Raw genomic sequence first — 12,391 nt, forward strand, 5'->3', positions numbered from 1 at the left:
CCTTAATAAAAATCAAGACTTTATAAGTGAGCTGTAAAATTTTTTTTACGTTTACTTTCCTTTGAATAGATGTATCTTTAAACTTATATTTAACTAAATATTAAAAGAGTTTAAAAGTTTTAAAATAAAACAAATTACATGTTTAGTGTATTTAAAAGACTTAATTTCATAAAACAAAACAGCTTTTCTAATTTATTTTTTTTTATTTAGCGATACAAACCTTTACAAACTTTTAAACTAACAAAATCAATTGAGAATTTACAGGGTGACTATTTTCTTTCTTATTTTTTTAAATAAAAATTATATTATTAACAGAAGTTAATCTTATATTATGATTTAAAAAAATTGTTAACAGTTTAGATAACAAATAACTTCAAAACGTCTTTTTTTTGAGTATGAATAAGGGATCAATTAACTGTATTTTTGTGCTTAAATGAAATTTAATTTACTTAAGTAAATAAAATTTACTTTTAACTTTCAGCGTTTCACTGTAAATTAAGATTTGAAAATTTAATAAAGTTCAATTCAATACTACTAACAAAAATAAAGACTTCGACAAACTTTTTTCAATAAAACAAAGAAACTTCTTACAATCTTATGGCTAAATTCCGCAGCAAAAAAAGTTATTAAATTTTGAAATATTTGTGCTCTAAAGCTATTTATGACGTATGTAATTTATTTTTGTATGAAAATATTATAAGTTTTATATTTGAAATAGTAAATTGTCTGAGCAACTACGTGCCTATAAAATAAATAGTTTATAAGTCACTATACTGTGTGACAAAATTAATATATAAAAACTAAAAGGGATAAGTTTGTAGCTTTCAATTGTAAACATTTTTACAAAATATTATAATAAAAACGGATAACAATGCTTAAGCTATATTATTTTTGTTGTTTAAACTCTTTTTAAATAATATTTTAATTAAAGCTAGTTATTATTTTTTATAAGTATAACTACCTTCATAATTTTATATAAAATTCTTAACATTCATTAAAACCTTTTTTTTCAATAAAAGCAATACTGCAACTAGCAATGTTAAACTTTGAAATCAGTACAAACTTTCAGCTTCATAATAACATTTTACGTAAAATTTGTTTTAGAAAGGTTTATTTTTCAGTTTTAGGACAAGGCTGTTTTAACAGAACAGCAATTTCTTAAGCTCTTTTTAGTTATACTGTTTTTTTTACAAAGCTAAAAATTAACAATTTCTGAACTATTTGTAATGTTACTCATGGTGTATGTAGCTTCTTAGTAGAAATATCATAAGTTTTCATTTTTAAACAGAAAGGTAGCCAAATATTATTTTGTACACTAAGTTAAATTACTTTTAAGTCATTAACTGTGACTCAATTAATGAAATAAAATTATAAAAGTAGAAATTATATAATTATAATTTTAAACAATTTGTCATTCCATGTAATATTCCATGTTTTTCATATTGAAAAAAAATTGCTGATTTTAAGAAAAATTTACGGAATTATTGTTTTAGTTTTGAGGTAATAGAAAAAAATAACTTCAATTTAAAACAAAGCATTTAAAGCTAAAATATTTTTTTTTAATTTCTTTTAAATGTAAAATATTAGTAATTATTGAATTATAAATATATAATAAAATTTTTGTGGCAAGCTGTAAAGCCAGTTTGTTTAAGTTAGATACAGTAAAAAATATTTTTGTTTACAATATAAACGAAGTAAAATTTTTGAATTAGTTGCACAGCTAACTTAACTTAAATTAATTTCAGTAAACATGTTTAACTTTAAACTTTCAGTTACATTAGTATCGAAAAATCAAAAACTTTAAGTATAACACTAAGTACACGTGTAGTGTATTTGTTAGACTTAACTTATTTTTATACAGAACTTTTTTCAACGTTTTTACATTAATAATCAGCAGCACAAAGTTTGTAAGGATTTATTTATGAAAAATTTACAACTACTTTAACGAGTAACTTAAGCAAAAAATTAACATTTTTCTTTCTAGGCCTTCAAATTGTAGTTTTTCTTTTAGTTCTTTATTACTAAGCTAATATCGAAAAGAATTTACACTAAAATTATCAAAATGTAATCGGTCCCAAGTATTAGAAAAAGTATCTTTTCAAATTGAGATAAGTAATCATGTAGAACTTTAATCTTTGCTTCAGATAGAACTAAATCATTAATTCAGTAAACAAGTTTTGTTGTTTATTATATACTCTAATTACAAAAAAAGTATAAAGTGTTTAAGTCAAGTATAACTGCTTTGAAAATTTCGTTTCAATAAAAAGAAGAATTTCTTACTGTCCTAATACGTACGTACTTTTATTTCGTTTCAAGTTTTAAATCAGATATTTAAAATTTTGCACTCTGAATCTATCTATGACGTATGTATGTTATTCGTTTCATTTCACAGACTAAAGAAACAAAAATAAAATTAAAGAAAAACTAAAAAATGTATTTATCAATTATAATTTAAAACTTATCTTTAGAGAAATCTCATTACATAGTGATATAAAACAATTAGAGAGCATTTAACATTTATAATTTCTTTGAATAAATTTATTTTTAAGAACTGAACAGAAACCGTATAAAATATCAAAACGGTTTGCATACAAGTTTCAGTTTATTGAGGTTTTGAATTTTCTATTTTTTAATAAACATTAAAAGAAAGTTATTAAATTCAAGTTAAGTTTTTAGTATTTTTACACTGTTTGATATTTTTCTTTGCAACAACTGTCAGTTTACAAGCTCATTTGATTTTTATTTTTTTTTTGTATTAGAATATAAATACAAAGAAAATACTATTTAATCGAAACGAATTAAAAATTATAAAAAATTTAATTATTTATTTTTCTTTTTTTTTTGTAGAAATTTACTGATGTATATACTATTTATATTAAATATTTTTAGTCTTTAGCGAAAATGTTTCGACTTATCAAACGATATAACATCCTATAGTAACTTGATCCAAATAGTCTTTGCTCTGTGAAAAAATTATTTAACTTTTTTTCCTATTGTTTCCTCTTAACTGATTTGTTATGGAAAAAACTAAAAAATTAACTGAAAAAATCTTTTAATTGCGAAAATAGTATTATAAAGCGTAAATAAATTAAAATCCCACTTCTATAATCCAGAGACTACAATCCAGGTTAAACCGATTTATCATTAGTGATGTACCGGACTCACTATCCGGGTCTGGCCGGATATTGCCATTTTTGTCTGATATCCGGATCCGGCCGGATTCTAATTTGAAAAAAAGTCCGGATCCGGTTCCGGCTGGATTTTAATTTGAAAAAAAAGTCCGGATCCGGTTCCGGCCGGATTCTAATTTGAAAAAAAAGTCCGGATCCGGGTCCGGCCGGATCCTATCAGAGATCCGGCCGGACCCGGATCTAGTTAGTAAAAAAGAGCATACTGAAAAGTTTTTTTTTCCAAAAACAAACCCTGTGTAAATTAATAAGAGTCATTTTCGTCAGCTAAAATTAAACATCTACCGTGATTGGCTCATTTTGTACATGTGACTAATTTACATTTGTTTACATTTAAACTATGAAATAAACATTTCAGAAATGCAGCTCATTACATATGTTGTAAAATTGAAAACTTTGGAATAAATACTTGCATTATTTATTGTTTAAAGTTGAGCTCAGAGAATATTTAGAGTTAACACGGTTGAATGTAAGAGCCGATGAGAATCATATGACAAAATGTTTCAAACTAAATACTGATGCAACAAAACATTAGAACATGACAGGCAGTTTATATGTAAGCAGTTAGTTAATTTGGTGTGCAGCTTGAAGCAACAAAATATCTTGAACTTTTTTGTGAGTGTTTATTGTAAGTAGTGTTTTGTTTTAAAAGTGAATATTTCAACTGCTGTTTAATTGTTTAAATATTTAAGCCAGGTTTATAGTTTAATAGTTTATTAAAAATCTAACAGTTTCTTGTTCACTAAAAGTTTTATTTAATTTTTAGTTTATTGTTTTAAGTTTTTTGATATAGATTTAAATAGCTTCCAGTTTTTAAAGTGTTACCAAAGTAATTAATAGTTTTGTATATGCTAGTATTTCTTGTTGTGTATTATATAAAAGATTCATCACTCAAAACTGTCGTGTCTGATTGTAGAAAGTAGTCTCAGTTAGAATTTAGAATTTGTTAGATATTAATTAAATAAGGTAGGATTTAACTATGATGGGTAGTACTAATAGGTTAAGTGTACAACAATCAGTACACAACTTTACTACCAAATTGTCAACCCTTGCTAGCTGTTCTACTGATTATTAGATTAAAGTAATTTTTTCAGTTTTTAAAAACCTCATTCTGACTCAGGCTCGTTTATATTCACTCTAGCTAGTTTTATTGACTTAAACAGTGGCAACCCTGCTAGTTAGAAAATTTTTGGGAATTTTAGAAATCTTGGACTGCCTCAGGCTAGTTTAGTTTTTTATAAAACTCAGGCTAATTTTCTTTTAGATTTTGAATGAGTTTGAGCTGATCCAGTTTTCAATAATTTGTAGTTTTCTAGTGTATTTTGTTCAAGAACTTGATTTCAGATTTTTAATTGTAAATAACACCTAAATTTGTAAACCTTGTGGCTAGCTGTTCTAATTATTATTAGATTAAAGTTTTTTTTTCTGTTTTTAAAAACCTCATTCTGACTCAGGCTAGTTTATACTAGTGATGTATTGGACTTACTATCCGGGTCCGGGTCCGGCCGGATATTGCCATTTTTGTCTGATATCAGGATCCGGCCGGATTCTAATTTGAAAAAAAAGTCCGGATCCGGTTCCGGCCGGATCCTAATTTGAAAAAAAAGTCCGGATCCGGTTCAGGCCGGATTCTAACTTGAAAAAAAATTCCGGATCCGGGTCTGGCTGGACCCGAAATTGTGGGTCCGGTACATCACTATTTATCATTAAACGCTCTATTAAATATGTTACAACGAATAATATCAAACGAGTAAAATTTCTTAGCATAGATTCAAATCTGTTAATGTCTTTTTTTAACTAGGGTGAACAAACTTTTGTCTTGTGTTCGAGCTAGGACGAACGTATATTTTAAACAGTTTCCTTAGAATTTTAACTTAACTTTTTTAGAAAATTTTTAATATTTAATAAGATAAATTTTGTGCAAATGTTGGAATGTTGAAATGTTGGATTACTTCAAAGAAATTAAAAATTATTAATTCAAAGAGTTTTTTGTGATGTTGTAACAGTATATTGTAAGTATTTCTAGCTTAGAAAGTATTTGTTTTAATTAATTAATTTAAGCTGGTAATAAGTTATTTACTACCAAAAAGTTTCACTTAAATATATTTGTAACTTTTTTAATCGCAGTTTTGTGACTTATAAAATATTTAGTTTTAAACTTCATGCAAATTACTTGTTAAATAGAAATATTATTAATTTTTTAGGAGAAAAAATTAATACATTACGTCATGAATAGCTTTAAAGTTGTCGAGTGTTTAAAAGAATTCAAATTTTTTGCTTACAACTTTTAGTACAAAGATCGTAATAAGTTGTACGATTTATTAAAATTAGACATAAAACATAGAAATGTTTACAAAATATATTTATTTTTTTATTGTTTATAAACACAGCTAAAACTTAAATGCTTAAAGTTGAGAGTAGACTGTATTTACCAAAATTTAATTAAATTTCATTTAAATCAAACATTACAGTTTGATGTTATATATTCTTATCTATATTTGAAATTGTCTATCTTAGATTGTTTGTAAAAATTAAGTATCTGACACTGATTAAATTCAATTTGTATAAAACAGACAAGTAAATCAATAAAAATTACTTTTCTTATAATGATGTCATATGTTTTGTACTAATAGGTAATTTAGATAGTAGTTTTATTCAATACGGCTAAAACTTGTAATAAAATATTTAAAATTTAAAAAGTATAGCTTATTGTTTTCAATTTTTTTAGTCACGTTATTGTAACATTAAAATATACTCCTTAGAAATTGCTAAACAAAAGATAACTTACTAACTTAAATAAACCATTTATTGAATTTTAATACAAAAACAAACAACAAACGTCCTAAATAGCTTCATAGTGCAAATGTTTTGAAATTTTCACACATTTTGTGTTGCTCTATTTTAATATGAAAAGTTTGTGACTATATTTAAAATGCAACTATATCTAAAATGCTTTTTTTTCTTATATATATATAAGCAACTGACACTAGATAAAGTTTAATAATGTAATACGAATTTCTGTTAAGTTTCATTATTTTTTTAACAAAATTTTGCTTAATTTTTTCACATATTTGAAAAATAGTAAAATTTATAAATATACATGCTACGTATTATTATAAAAGTGTTCAAAACTGTTCTATTTTGGTAATATAAGAAAATCACATACTTTACACATGTTCCTAATAATAAATCTTAAGTTATTAACTCTTTTTATACACAATAAAAAAAACACTTTAACTTCAAAGATACACTTTACGACTAAAACAAAGTTAAGTTCGATAAAAAACAAGTTTAACAGTTGTTTTAAGTTGTTTTAATACTTTCAAAAACAAATTATTTTCTGAGAAGCAAAACTAAAGTACACAAATGTTTTTGAATAGATAGCTTAGTTCTAAGTTCTTTGTTTAAACAGAAGTCGTTGTGTTTCTCGATTACTTAAAAGTAAAACAACAGTTCTACACCCTTACAAAATGTTTTGAAATTTATACATTGAACATTATATTAAACAAACTAGATTTATAAGATGAACTTGTAATTTTTTTTGTTTAAAAAGATAAGTATATAAATAGAAATAGTTTTTCTAATAATAATATATCTTATAGTTTTTTACAGCTGTTTAGCAATCTGTTCATTGCAACACAGCTAAAGCTATTAAATTAATTGAAATTTAAAAAGTGTAAAAGCATCAATTTTATAAACATTTTACGTTGATTAAGTCACAGTTTTATGACTTTTGAAAAATCTGATTACTTTATAAAATCTAATAAACAGTTTAAATAGAGAGTTTTTTACATAAAAATTACCTACACTACGTTAAAAATAGTGCAAATATTTCAGTATTTAGAAATGTAAAACACTTTTAGTTTCATTAAAAAAAGTATTTTAGAACCGGTACATTAGTTTGCAAAACAATTCTAACTATTTTTCAGTTAATACTTAAAGTTAAATGCTTGAAGCTAAAAATAAAATATACTTACTTAAATTAACTTAAGCATCATATAAACTGAACATAACAGTTTGTCTATATGATTTTTTATCTACATTTAACAAAAGACTGTTAGTAAATATGTTTTGTCTGATTATCTGATACTAAACAAAGTTTGATAACATAAGCACAACTTATATTGATTATTTAAGGTTTGATGTGAAATTACTAAAAAAATAGTAGCCTAAGTCTTAAGCTACATTTATTATACATTTTTTGGGAAATTTTCAAAAGAAAAATATACAAACTTTTTTATTGCATAACACTAGTATTAATAACAATCTAAAAAGTTAAGTCTATATACTACACACGTTCTTAGTTTTAAATATTAAAAGTTTATTTGTATTTTAATTAACTTAAATATTCTTCAGTTAAGTAGTACGAGTTTTTACTGAAAATTAACCATCACAAACAAGCTTTACTCCAAGCTTATAAAGCTTTTTTGTTACATTTGATCACAATTTATCAATTTATTAATTAATTTATTAATCAAAATCACAATTTTTAAAGAAAATCCGAAAAAAGCTAAGTATTTTAGCTTTGTATGCTTTGTTTAAAAAATACCTTACAAAAGATTTGCTAAGAAATATTCTCTTAGAAAAAGCTTTAAATGCACTCTTTAAGGAATTTTATTTATTTTTTTTATCACAACAAAACTAGAAAATAATTCTATATCGTATAAAGTTCTGTGAAATTTTAATGTAAAACAAACTAGATCAAGACAACCATATTTAACATATTGAATAAAGCAAAAGGTATATGAGTAAAAATTATTTTTTGAATACTGATACCATATATTTTGTCGAAATACTAACTTAAAAAGCAGTTGATTTCACTATGGCTAAAACTGGTGATGAGCAAATTACGATTAAAATGTACAACTTACTCTGTTATATTTTTTGATTTTGGTTTGGTCGCGTTTACATGACTTTCAAATACGTTATTGAAAAGGCAGATAAGAAATGGCCTAATTTACTAGTTTAAGTAGTATACTTTTGTAATTAGTACACTAAGTAAACTACTTACGTCATATATAGCTTAAGAATTAAAAATATAAAAAAGATTATAAAATTTACATATTGCTAAATTTAAGTTCAAAGAGTGTGATAAATTTTCTGTTTTATTAAAACAAGCTTGTTAAAGCCAATATACTCATTTATCAAACCAGTGGTCTTCAAGCCTTAAATCAGGGGTCGGCAAACTGCGGCCAACGGGCCAAATGCGGCCCGCGAAGGTCAAATCTATGGCCCTCGAGCACGTTATCTTTTTAAATGGAATGCGGCCCGCTGAGCAAAATATATTTTAAGTTAAATTTGTTTAATTAACTTAGTTTTAAGTTCCTGTATAAAATTTTTATATAATTAAAAGACTTTAGTAAACTAGCTTAAAAATGTGGAAAAGACAGATTAGCATTCCACTAGGTTTTGTTTCTCAATTTCATAATAACTTTTTTCATACAACAGCAAATTACTTTCTGAAAAATAGTGTAAAAAATTCCTTGAATTATTAAGATAGTTATATAATACCTATTTGGGAAAAACTAAATGCAAATGTTTTTCATTTTGTACAAACGTAAAGCACAGTAATTAAGTAAAAATGACATTTCTTTACAATTTATTTTTTTTTCACACGTTTTTTATACCTAAGTTTTTATTACAGATGTTCTATTCTAGTGTGCACGAAAAAACATTTAAACTAACATAATAATAATAAAACTAATAATAATAATAATGACAAAAATAATAATAATATTAGTAATAACAATAATAATAGTAATGATAATAATAAGAAGAAGAAAAAGAAGAAGAAGAAATATATTTTATTTTATTTTGATTTTGACACTTTTGACTTTTTAGAAGTTTTCTTTGCATTTGAATTAATTCCTATGGACACCGATGAACAAAGATGCTCATATTTTAAACCACTTTTCGTTTAATACTTAACGAGATAAAATATAGTTTATGCATAATTTTCGAACATTATTGTTTCTACATGTAATATCTAAATATGTACAGACATATTTAAAACAATATATATGACATAAGTTAGAAAAAGTTTTTGTTAGGTATACTTTTTAACTTTTCAAACAATGTTTTTTGGCAAAATAGGTTAAATTTTTATGCGTTGCATAATAAAAGTTGCTGTTTTGTGAAACTACCTATCCAATACAAACTAGATTGAAAAATGGTAATTTATTAAGCTTGTACATTTTTAATCAAAATAGTTCAAATTCGACCAAATAAACAAATAAAAATTCCCACACTCAGACTATGACTAATTGAAAACTTCAAATCTTAGGCCAAATTAGTCATTTTTTAGTTTTTGGGTTGAATTGCTTTTCGTATGCTAAAATATCAGGCTAGTTTTGGTCACTCGGACTGAGTTTTTTGCTTTAAAGAGTGGTAAATTAAATTTATGATGTATGTTTTGTTTAATGCACAGTTTTCGTTTTAAATTGAAATGTGTTTTAATTTTTTAGCCTTGCAGCTGATGTAATTTGAATTATTATTTGTATTAAATGTATACAAACAAGTGTGAACAATTTAAGTTGCCAAAATCTGTAAAAGCCTTGAATTTGAAAATTATCGAAAAGCCAGGAATTATAGTTAATTTTCACATGTAAAGTAATGAAATTTCGATTTGACATAAAAAATCTACCATATAAATATTCTTAATTAAAATAGCTAAAATAGTTTTAATTAAAGTAGCTTAACAGTATCTTTTGATTTTTTTATACTATTTTTTTACCTTCAACTTAGTTATATACTGAAAATAGAAGCAAAAAGTTGTACTTTTAAAAACTTTATTTTGTTGCGTTGTACTTTTGCTTTTATAATGTATTTACCTACCGTTGTGCTTTGTATTGAAACTAAACCTAGAAATTCTTATAATATGTCAAAATTAGTAATACCACCTCTAATAAAATTCTAAAATGAGCAATATCTGTCGTATCAGTTTTCACATCTTAACAGGTTAATTTAAGTCTTAATTTGGTTAAGTTGGCTTTATAATCTTTAGATATTTCTTTAACACGACTTCTTGTTGATATTGAAGAAACACACAAAAATGTTTTACTAACCCAAACACAAATTAATTAAATAATTTTTCAACTCTAAACGGTATCTTTTTTAGTAATTACTTTTGCTACTTTATAACTTACCTTAACAGTATTTACTGATCACTCTGTAGTTATTGAAAATAATCATGTGCGTTGTTGAAACTGACTTGAGCAATTTATTTTATTTGTTTCCCTCAGAAACTCCAAACTAACGTATAATAGATCTTCTATAATTCATATTTGCTCTTTTAAAGGCAATATTTTTATTGCAGATAAAGAATTGCTACAATGCTCAATACAAAATAGGTTTTTCTAATTCATTAATAGCTTAATAAATTTTTATACGTTTTTTTAGAATGTTTAAAACTTAATTGTCCATTCAAGCTGATTTATATTAATTTTATAGTTAAATAATTAATTTACTGTTTATAAACTTCGGTATGAACTTTATTTAAAACAGGGTTGCCAAACAAACAGGCTCGTTAATTTTATTTTTTAATTCAGACTAGGTTAAAACTGTTTAAGAACTTTCTATAAAACTCAGGTGTATCTGACACTTTTATTTCAAAAAACTTTAAATAAATCTTCGAATTATCAGGATAGTTTTTATGACTGTAATGAAGTTTATTAATTGTATTTTTTTGTCTATTTACATATTGTACTTTTTTATAATAATGATATTTTAGTTATGTATTTATGATTGATTAACAGAAAGTTTTTAGCTATTTTAACTATAATTATACTTAAACTATAATTCAAACATTTTTACTTTTAAAGTGGCAACCGTGTAAAAGACTAATTAATTAGTAATAAGGTATTTTAATAAATATTCCAGCATTACAAAATTTCATTTAGCTTATCTCCAGTATAAATAGGTATTAGTTTTATTTAATTAACTAATTATTGAATTTTCTAAAGAATGCAAACTTTAAGACGGAAAAACTATTTTCAAAAGTTAACTTTTTTTTAAATATGAAAAGGTGGTTCATAAGATAAAAAATAAAAAAGTAACTCATAAATGTTGTTTTTCAAGCTCGGTTTATATAGAGTTAGGTTGTAAGTAACATAATAAAAATCTTTATTAAGTTTAACTTACGAAGTGTTTAAAAAAATACATATTTTACTAAGATTTAATTAAATTAAAAAATTTAAATCATATTCCAATAGATATTTATATATTAAATAGGCATCCTATGTGTAGCTAAAAGTCATTTAAAGTAATAAAGTGAATAAAAGTAAAACTATCTCTGGTGTGACCAAAACTAAAGCCAAAAGATTACTAAAATGTTACTAAAACTAAAACTGTGGCCCACGAAGATTTTGAAAACTTGAAATTTGGCCCGCGAGCACCAACTGACTGCCGAACCCTGCCTTAAAATATAAAAGTTTACTTTAGTGTTAAACTTTTAGTGTTTACAAACTGCATTTGATTGTCACAATGTTTGTTGAATTATTCTGTAAAAATAACAGTGTTAAATTAACACTTTATTACAATTGTAAAGATGCAACTTACCTATTGTAGTTTTATTATATTAATTTAGTTACAGTTCGATGACAAAGAAATATAGATTAAGGTTATGTCGTTAATAGTTTTCATCTACGTACAAATTTTTATATATTATGGATGTAATTTTATACAAAAAATAAATTACACACGTCATGAATAGCTTCAGAGTGTAAATATTTTAAATAAGAGAGAAAAAATCATTAGTGTAAACTTTTAATTAGAAGTAGTTCTGTTTTATTTAAACAAGCTTTTGAAGGCAAATACACTTGTTTTAAATACTACTGTTAGTATCTTTTTTTTTCTATTTAGAACCAAAGGTTAAAGGTAAACGTTAAAATGTGAAAGTAGACTAAAGTTATTTAAAATAACTTATGTTACATTTGAACAAAACGTAACAGGTTGTTTATATTGTTCCTGATCTAAAATTAAAAAATGACTACTTCAAATATGTCTTGTAAAACTATTTAAAGTTCGATAAATTATATATACAAGAATATTCTTCGTTGGTTGTTAAAAAATTGGTGTAGATAACTAAAACCAAAAGCAATCACAATGTGAAGTTTCCATTTAAAACTTTTAAAAACTATAAAAACTTATTTACTGCTAGATGCTAGTATGAAAAATGTGCTAAATTAACAGTTTTATATAAATGA

The sequence above is a fragment of the Thalia democratica genome, chromosome 1 (assembly GCF_965202585.1).
Source record: "Thalia democratica chromosome 1, ktThaDemo2.hap1.1, whole genome shotgun sequence".
NCBI lineage: Eukaryota > Metazoa > Chordata > Thaliacea > Salpida > Salpidae > Thalia > Thalia democratica.